This window comes from Antechinus flavipes, chromosome 3 (genome assembly GCF_016432865.1).
Source record: "Antechinus flavipes isolate AdamAnt ecotype Samford, QLD, Australia chromosome 3, AdamAnt_v2, whole genome shotgun sequence".
Classification (NCBI taxonomy): Eukaryota; Metazoa; Chordata; class Mammalia; order Dasyuromorphia; family Dasyuridae; genus Antechinus; species Antechinus flavipes.
Window position 1 is genome coordinate 206,686,085 of NC_067400.1, and position 10,994 is coordinate 206,697,078.

The following is a 10,994-nucleotide window of genomic DNA, read 5'->3' on the forward strand; positions in this document are numbered from 1 at the left end:
TAACAATGAAGATTAAACTACAAATCAGGGCTTGATTTGTTTTACCATCTAAAAAAAGAGATGGGAATATATTAAACTTAAAAGTATATCATACTATAGTTATTGTTGTTGTTGTTGTTTTTCCAGAGAACTAATTATTAAGACAATGGTGCAATAGGGATTGATTGGGTCTTGTCTTTTGTTTTTAAAGAAGACCAAAATGACATCATTATGTTGGAGTCAAGGAACAGTGTGCTTGATTATGGCTGAGCAGAGAAATAAGAGCTCAAAAGGCTCTACCCTAGGTTGAGCACAAATAGTTCATATGAACATTTGGAGTGGAGCGGTCTCTAAATTTTCACACCTTATCTTTCTTTTGAGCCACTTTTCTCAGCACGTCATTTGATGTCACCACATTATACTGGGTGGTCCTATGCCAGTGTTCCCCATGTCTCACAATCAATTCCAAAGTTCTTCAGTAAGACTTTAGGAGTGTCATTGTATAGCTTCTCCTGATCTCCGTAAGAGCACTGTCCTTATGTCAGTTCTCCATTTTAAAAACTAGACTTTTAGGCAAATGTACTTTGGGATTTCAAAAAAAAACATGGCCAGCCTTTTGGATTTGTACTTTCTGCAAGTCTGAATATTTAATAGTTCAATTCAAGAAAGGACCTCACTGTAGGGTGATCTTCAGAAATCTTCGCAAGGCAATTCCATTTCCTGGCATGGAAGCATAATCCATTTTCCAGAACCCAGGCAAGCATGCCATCATGAAATTGATGTACAAATCTAATGAACTTTTCTGAACAACCAAATTTTACCATGATTTCTCACAAGCCTATATGACTAACATATCAAAAGTCTTGGTCATATCTGTGCAATAAATAAAGTGCTGGGTCTGAAGCTGGGAAACTAACTTTCAAATCTGACCTTGAATACTTAGCAGTGGTGTAACCAAGGAAAAATCACTAAATCTCTGCTTCCCTCAGTTTTCTCATCTGTGCAATGGGTATAACAATAGCACTTACGTCCTATGGTTTTGTAAAGATCAAATAAGATAATATTTATAAAACACTTGGCACTTAGTGGGTGTCATATAAATGCTAGCTGTTGTTGTTACTATTGTCTTTGACAGTAAGTATTATGTCAAACCAGTTAAACTGAAATTAATAGGAAAAAAAAAAGATTTACTGACCTTAGAATCATGAGATTTGAATTTAATTGAGGCCCTGCCATTTACTAGATATGTGACCTTGAGTATGTAATTTAATCTTTTAGAGTCTCAGCCTCAACATCTGTAAAATGAAAATGATATGTTTTTACTAACAACTTCAGGAGTATTATCAAGATCAAAATGGGATAACACACATAAAACTGTTCATAAATGTAATTATATTGTTCTATTCAGCCTGGCCACTTTGTGATAAATTATTTCACCAAGGCAATCCATGAAACAAAGAAAAAGAGACAATAGTTCTAAGTCTCAAATAACTCCCTTCATTTATTTCATTTCCATTAATTTTATTTTTTGGCATATCTTAAGTTCCAAACTATCTCCCTCTCTCCCTCCCTTACCAACTTACAATAGAGAAGACCAACATTTGACACAGATAAAGATTTATAGATATAAAATTATACTATGCATACTTTTATTTGTATCCCTTTATCTTCTTAAGTGGGAGTGACAGAATGGAAGAAAAAGTAGAAGAGGAATACAGAACAATATCACAGGGATTTTCAACCATCTTTAAATATTCATTTAACTGTTGACTGCCTAAATAGGATATCCTTGTCTGGAAATCAATGAATGAGCATCCTCCCAGAGAAATAGAATTGGTATCCAAATTAGCATCTGATTATAAATGCTACCAGAAGCCAAAGGTGTTACAAGTAAGTACAACAATGGATTGAAAATTCTCATTAAAGAGGCAAATGAAGGCAAATGGGTTTTGTCATTCATCCAAAAGCAACAAGGACATCTTTTCAAGTGTCATTTCAAGTATCTCATAATCTTTATTTTCCATCTGCAGCTCTGCTTAGTTTGGACTCCAAAAGCCCGCCCAGGAAAAGCTAATCACCAAAAACTCATGATAGTTATGTTAACTCACCTTTGGATACTCAACACCTTCATTAACTCCTTCATCTTCTTCTCTCTATGATTGGAGGACCCAAGAGAGAAATACTAAACTCCTTCCCTTGGTGCCTCAGACCTCTCTTGTCAACTTCCTAACTTTTCTTAAACTAAAAAATAGTATTACTCCAAACTTTACTTGGCTCTATCACACACTTCAAAATTTGTTTTGAGGCATCATTTTAAAGTTTGGAGGCGAATGCTGAAAGAATTCAGCTGGGTTGCCACCATCTTGTCTCTGTCTTTCAAAATTTGACTAAGTAAATTTTTAGTACTAAAAAATGGAAAATATATGGAGTAAGAAGCATTGATATCAAAAATAGCTATTTCATGAAGAAAGTTATTTCTGCAAATTGTCATAATTAGGAGAACACACACAGACACAAAGAGGCACACACAGACACAAAACTATTGTTCAGAAAACATTTGATCTTCTTGCCATGTATTGAGATAGAAGGGCAATACCAGTTCTGAATACAGATCCATTTGTAAAATCTTAAGGAGAAAACCAATGGGGAATTATGAATAGGTAACAGTTTCGGTGGAAAAAACACAAATTTATATATCAGAGGATTTGGTTTTAGATCTTGGCTTTACCATTTACTAATATATGACTTTAGGAAAGCCATTTTTACTCTATAAGTCTCAGTTTTTTCATTATAAAATTCTGGGACCCAAGCTTTTATAGAGAAAGGGAGATTCGTGGTAACAGTAATCTCTTGGAAAGGGAAGATATATTAAAATCCAGCATTGTAAAGAAAGGGCCAGATTATTAAAGAGAGAAAAGGATCAAGCACATGATTCTCAAAATTGTCAGAGAGAAAAAGAATGACTAAATCCCACAATATCATGGAAAGAGCAATAACTAGCTGTATCCCTGTCACAATGCCCCCAATACATATATTAGGTTAGTTTTTCCTTGAAGGGCATTCATTCATTTTCCAGTTTATAGTCACTACAAAAATCCTTCTGACTTGGTTGACTTAGATAACTAACTGTTCCTACTAATGTCATTATATTTTTATTGCCACAGTATAAAACAGCCCCAAGAAACATATTCTGAGGGTTGGCTGGTAGGTAGATCATGATGGGCAACACAAGCAAAGGAATTTAAATCATCAGAATTAATCAGAGGTATCTTCAGTAACTATCTTCAAATATCCTTCTAAAAAATCTATATTACGGATAAAACATTTTTACAATTAAAGGTTCTGATAAAGGCCTCATTTCCAAAATACATAGAGAATTGACTCTAATTTATAAGAAATCAAACTATTCTCCCATTGATAAATGATCAAAGGATATGAACAGACAATTTTCAGATGATGAAATTGAAACTATTTCCACTAATATGAAAGAGTGGTTCAAATCACTATTGATCAGAGAAATGCAAATTAATACAACTCTGAGATACTACCACATACCTGTCAGATTGGCTAAGATGACAGGAAAAAATAATGATGAATGTTGAAGGGGATGCAGGAAAACTGGGACACTGATGGAGTTGTGAACGAATCCAATCATTCTGAAGAGCAATCTGGAATTATGCCCCAAAAGTTATCAAAATGTGCATACCCTTTGATCCAGCAGTGTTACTTCTGGGTTTATATCCCAAAGAAATACTAAAGGAGGGAAAGGAACTTATAGGTGCCAAAATGTTTGTGGCAGCCCTTTTTGTAGTGACTAGAAACTGGAAAATGAATGAATGCCCATCAATTGGAGAATGGTTGGGCAAATTGTGGTCTATGAATGTTATGGAATATTATTGTTCTGTAAGAAATGACCAGCAGGATGAATACAGAGAGACTTGGAGAGACTTACATGAACTGATGCTAAATGAAATGAGCAGAACCAGGAGATCATTATATACCTCAACAATGATACTGTATGAGGATCAATTCTGATGAAAGGGGATATCTTTGACAAAGAGAAGATCTAACTCAGTTCCAATTGATCAATGATGGACAGAAGCAGCTACACCCAGAGAAGGAACACTGGGAAATGAGTGTAAACTGTTTGCATTTTTGTTTTTCTTCCCAGGTTATTTTTATCTTCTGAATCCAATTCTCCCTGTGCAACAAGAGAACTGTTTGGTTTTGCACACATATATTGTATCTAAGATATACGGTAACATATTTAACATATATAAGACTGCTTGCATCTAGGGGAGGGGGTGGAGGGAAGGAAGGGAAAAGTCGGAACAATAGAGAGTACAAGGGATAATGTTGTAAAAAATTACCCAGGCATATGTTCTGTCAATAAAATGTTATTTTTAAAAAATTATATTACTAACTATATTACATATTTTAGTGATTATCCAATTAATTTTGTTCCAATATCAAATGAATTACCAAAGAAATGGACTAACTCAGGTCTACCCAGCCCAGAACAGATATGAAAGAGTCATATTTCTTTATCTTCCCTTCTGATATTATTCTGAGTTCTTTGAACAATACAGATTTAATAGAAAAGAGGGTTATTTCTTTACCAACCCCTTCAAGGTTTCCTTGCAGTAAAAGCTGAAGTTATAAGAGTAGTAAGATAAAATTCTTTATGCTGCCTTATTAGCAACTACAAGTCTGTTTTCCTTCTAGTAGGCATCCAAACAAAAGTATTGTTATATGTCTAGAAGACTATACTGTAAAGTCTTTGATGGATGGGATTCATCAAAGAAGAACTATATCAATTACTTATGAACTATTATTAGACTTATATTATTATATATTATAATATATATTATCTATAAAATAGATTTTATGTATCTGTGAGATGAAATAAATGCTATCCTATTCACATATGCTTCATTGTCTTGATATAAGAGATCTAAGGATCCTTTTGCCTATATCAGCAGGAACTTAGACATGAACAGTATTCTGAGGTTTCCAAGCAGAAAATGTGATTAGAGGAGGGGGAAAAGATAGAGATATGTTTCTTGGCACAGTCCCCAATATTGAACTTGATTCATGCAAGCCTGAGCTTCAAGTACTGGGTCACAGGTTACAGTTTAAAGAAAGCTTGGTAAGAGTTCCAACTAAGCAAAATTATTCCAAGAGCATTTAAAGATGAAACTAGAAGGAAGACCATAAATAGATGAAAGATGGTAAAACTCCATGAGGATTTTTATAGCAAAGATTTTTCAATCATCAAGGACAGTAGAGCCCCAAAATCTGAACTTTAATACAACAATCCCAGATGTCCTTCTTAAGAAAGTAAAAACGGTACTGAATAGAATAAAAATGGGAAAAGCAGTTGAAACATATACGGGTGTATGTGTGTGTGTGCATGTGTATGTGTGTGTGTCTACATTTGTATATATAAATATATCTTTTCTTAACTGAAGTTTGCTTGGGGATGATAGGGGTTATGAAAGGGGGAAAAAGAATAAAGTAAATAAAGTGCACAGCTGAGAACCAATGAAAGTAAAGAAAAAAAATAGACATTTATGAATATAATTTCTTCTACTAATATATTTCTTGATCTGGCAATTTGTTGTTATATATTTTGAATCCTCCCTGATGTTCTGCTGGGCACATGACAATGTTCTCTTTTGCTTTGCTTTATTTTGCTTTGTATTCCCTTTCTGGATTTTTTCCTTACTGGTTTTTTTTCAAATAAAATATTTTTAAAGAGATATACAATATTATGAGATTTCCCATTAAAAATATAAGCATGGATATTAATAAAAAACCAAGAAATGTAATATTTTGTAAATGATTATTTCCTAATCAAACTACCTTTAGAAAGTTTGCCCATGTGTTTATTGAAAGATTACCATAAATCCCAACTAAAGCATGGTATGTGTCTCAGATCTGATTAAAACATCACAGTCTCAAGAAAAAGCACAGAATTTGGAATCAAAGACCTGGGTTCAAAAATTAGCTCTCCCCTTCCTACCCATGGGATGTTGAGCTAGTAATTTAAGCTTTCTTATCTCCATTTGTCTCATCTGTATGCAATAGTGACCAGTAAGTGGTCTACATGTAAAATAATTAGTTTTCACTAGATGACTTCAAATACCTCATCCATGAGGAAAGGAATATATAGATTAGACAAAAGTCATTACATCCATCATGTGCTGAGCATTTGGGTAAGCTTTAAAAATGACTTGAAGATCCTCATAATTAGTTTTATTTCACAATATTACCCCTTATGCTCTCTATATTGCAGACATACTGGTCTGTTAATGATGCCAGAGATTCAGCCCATCAAATCTTACTTTTCCGTATCTATAAAAACCATCCATTCCCAGGCCTGGAATTTATTTCTTTTTCATCTTTCTCATCGCCTCTATTAAAAATATTATTCCAACTTCAAGGTTCAACCTAGTAGTCAAAAGGTTGAAAGGTTCTCTGAGAATCTTTCCCTAATCCAATGGTTAAAAGCATTCTCTAACATTTTCACAGAACACTTTATCTAGACCACTCCATTGGCCCCATAACTCCTTTTCTTTTATGCTTATCTATTACATTTTGAGTTCTGCCTTCTCCTTATCCCCTTAGAGTCTGACACTGTACTTTTATTATTTCAGCATAATTTACTTTCCTCAAGTATGTCTGAGTTTATAGTAATATTCTCCCACCTTGAATTGAACTATAAATTTCTTGAAGGCAAGGATAGTGGTTGCTTTTTTAACCTTGGTATCCCTTGTACACAGTACAGGGCTTTGCATATAATAAACACTTAATGTGGGAAAGGCAACTAGATGGTCCAGTAGACAGTGCTGGGCCTGAAGTCAGGAAGACTCATCTCTCTGATTTGAAATCTTTGTAATCCAAGTCACTTATCCCAATTTGCTTCCGTTCCTCATCTGTAAAATGAGCTAAAGAAGGAAATGGCAAACCATTCCAATATCTTTACCAAGAATACCTCAAATAGATTCATGAAGAGTCAGACATGGCAGAAAGAATTGAACATAAATGTGGAAAAAGAAAAGTGGATGAGTTCATTCATTAAAACAAGATTTTGAAAGGCCTTTAGTGCTTAGATTGAAGAGTTTAGTTTTGATCTGAAAATTTTCTTGAAATTTTTGAAAATCTTTTTCTGAAGGGCAATGATACAAGGAAAGAAAAATTTGTAGTCACAGCAGATTATTAGAAAGAGCAATCACAATGCTCCAACAGTAACCTAAGATTTGAAAACATGCACAAGGTGACTAATGGTGAAAATGGAGAGAAAGAAATGAATTGAACACATTTTATTTTTTTAAAAAAAGGAATCTGTAACATTTGTTGACTGAATGTGTGGAGTGAAAGAGAAAGAAAAGTCAAAGATAGCTCCAAGGATTCTAATATAATGAAAAACAACTTACCTAAAGATGAAATGTCTGCTTCTTCTAGCTCTATCTAAAGGTCAATGGAAACTATAAATATTTTTTCTTTCTTCTTTTCCTTTATTTTTTCATTTGCATTATAAGGCAGGCACAGTCTTGACTTGTTTGAAAATGAATGTATCAACACTATATGAATAAATTTCCTGTCACTAAGCTATTTTTTTTCCTTCTCTGATTTTTCTCCCCAGCAGTTGGAGCCTTTACAGCACTGGTGGTTTGGGATAGTTCTAACATCCATATGATACAGGCTATCCAAGCTATATTAATCTTTTGTTCTATGTAGCTGATTATTTCTGGGGAGTTTGATTTAATTTATAGTATATTTGAATTTACAGAAGAGTAAACCAAGTATTGTCCAAGAGCATTGAATAAAAATATCTATGATGTACAAAATAGCTCATTTTACCCAATGGCTGTAATAAATAGGGAGAAGGGGTTCTTTTTTCTGATGCTTAGTTTAGCAAAAAATAAAGCTACATTTGGAATCAGTGGATCAAGAATTTTTTATGTGTCAGGGATACAATGTGGTAGACAAGAACAAAGATAAACAACTCTACTTGCAAGCAATCAGAAGATTTGTATTCAAGTCCATCTGTAACAATGTGATTATTATCAAATTACCTAATGTCTCTGAATCTTAGTTTCCCTGTGAACCAAGGAAAATATATTTGCACTCCCTATCTTAGAAGATTATAGTGAGGAATGTGTTTCATCAACCTCAAAATGTTATATAAATAAAAGTCATTGTCATTATTATTAGTGCATCTGTAAATTACCCCATACCATCCCAAAACCAGTCATCACTTACCACTAACAGATTATTCCTTGAGATTCTCACATTGTTGCTTTATTTTTAAAACATAACTCATTTCCCCCCAAGTACATCTGATTCTATACCAGTACACTATTTCAAAATAGGTTATAAGATATGTCACATCTGTCTCTATTATTTCCTCCTTGTGGCCATATAATACTTTTTAGTTATGACTGCCAACACAAATGTATACGCACACACACAAATGCACACGTGCGCAAGCATACACACACACACACACACACACACACACTTTTATTTTGCAGCTGGTAAACAAAAGTATTTTTGGATGGTATTAAAATCATAGAATAGAGACCTAATATTTCCTATAATAGCTGAAAATATATCATTTTTATGTCTGTGTGTATGTATAGTCCTGGAAAGAAAAGAAAGAGCTCTTGGAAAATCATTCCTCACTTACTTCATACTATATCTTTTTTTTTAATTGATAGAACCCATGCCAAGGTAATTTTTTACAGCATTATCCCTTGCACTCATTTCTGTTCCGATTTTTCCCCTCCCTCCCTCCACCCCCCTCCCCCATATGGCAAGCAGTCTTTTACATGTTAAGTAGGTTATAGTATATCCTAGATACAATATATGTGTGCAGAACCAAACAGTTCTCTTGTTGCACAGGGAGAATTGGATTCAGAAGGTATAAATAACCCGGGAAGAAAAACAAAAATGCAAGCAGTTTATATTCATTTCCCAGTGTTCTTTCTTTGGGTGTAGCTGCTTCTGTCCATCCTTGATCAATTGAAACTGAGTTAGATCTCTTTATCGAAGAGATCCACTTCCATCAGAATACATCCTCAAACAGTATCATTGTTGAGGTATATAATGATCTCCTGGTTCTGCTCATTTCACTTAGTATCAGTTCATGTAAGTCTCTCCAAGCCTCTCTGTATTCATCCTGCTGGTCATTTCTTACAGAACAATAATATTCCATAACATTCATATACCACAGTTTACCCAACCATTCTCCAACTGATGGGCATCCATTCATTTTTCAGTTTCTAGCCACTACAAACAGGGCTGCCACAAACATTTTGGCACATACAGGTCCCTTTCCCTTCTTTAGTATCTCTTTGGGATATAAGCCCAGTAGAAATATTGCTGGATCAAAGGGTATGCACAGTTTGATAACTTTTTGAGCATATTTTCAAAGAAATCATTAGGAATTATTAGAGTTAGAGAAAGCTTAATAGTGGGAATTGGGATTCCCTAAAATAAGACTCTGATTAAATTCAGTCCTTTAACACAAGCTCTTCAAAAAATGGTCTCACACACTTAAATCTTAGCAAAAGTCTTGAGATTAGATGGTTAGTTTCTTAATTAAGCTTCCTTTTTGAATAACACCAGGGTGGTGGAGCTGCTGCTGATTTAAAAAGAAAGAACTTTTCTTACATCCCTTTTAGGGTAGAATGGAACCTCAGTATGCCCCTTTAAAATATGTGTGGTGATAGCAGGTACCAGGACAGCCATCAGAACTAAGAGAGATACTGAAATTTGTGAAAAATGCCTTTCTTTTTTCAACATTCATTCTTACTCATTACTGTCATTTGTATAATTCTGTACTATGAGGCACCTTTCCCAGACTCTAAAAACTCATTATGAGTATATCAAATGATAGCCATGATGTTGGTTTATACAGGATATGTACTTAATGGGGAGGGGTTCATTTACAAATATTTGGAATGATTTCTCCCCCTTTGCCCCCTTCCTTGCAGGTAAAAGTGACAGGTAACAGGTTTTTAACCTATAAAGACTTAATATAAAGATATAGTATGTAAAACCATCTGGTATTGGCTAAGAAATAGATTAGTTGATCAATGGAATAGGTTAGGTTCAAAGGACAAAACAGCCAATAACTTTAATAATCTAGTGTTTGACAAACCCAAAGACCCCAGTTTTAGGGATAAGAATGCATCATTTGACAAAAATTGCTGGGAAAATTGGAAAGTAGTATGGCAGAAACTAGGCATTGACCCACACTTAACACCATACACCAAGATAAGGTCAAAATGGGTTCATGACCTAGGCATAAAGAATGAGATTATAAATAAATTGGAAAAGCATAGGATAATTTACTTCTCAGACCTGTGGAAGAGGGAGGAATTTATGACCAAAGAAGAACTAGAGATCACTATTGACCACAAAATAGAAAATTTTGATTATATCAAATTGAAAAGTTTTTGTACAAACAAAACAAATGCAGACAAGATTAAAAGGGAAACAATAAACTGGGAAAACATTTTTACAGTCAAAGGTTCTGATAAAGGCCTCATTTCCAAAATATATAGAGAATTGACTCTAATTTATAAGAAATCAAGCCATTCTCTAACTGATAAATGGTCAAAGGATATGAACAGACAATTCTCAGATGAAGAAATTAAAACTATTTATACACATATGAAAATATGTATACAATATCTAAAAACAGAAACACAAAGCAGAACTCTTTGTCAAGATATGAATGTGTCATTACAAATGGCCCCTTAGCCATATGACTGTCTTCAAGAAAAATAGAAATAAAAAGTGGGAAGAAGGGTCAGAGATCACCTAATCCTAACAGTCATTAAATATTTTCTGGACAGTCATTAAACATTTTCTTGAAGTAAGCAAAATATGGAAATCCAATAATCAATATCTAATTATTTAATGCCTACTATGTGCCAGACACTGTGCTGGGCATCATACAGAGACAAAAAGAAAATAATCACTGCCCTCAAAAAGCTTAC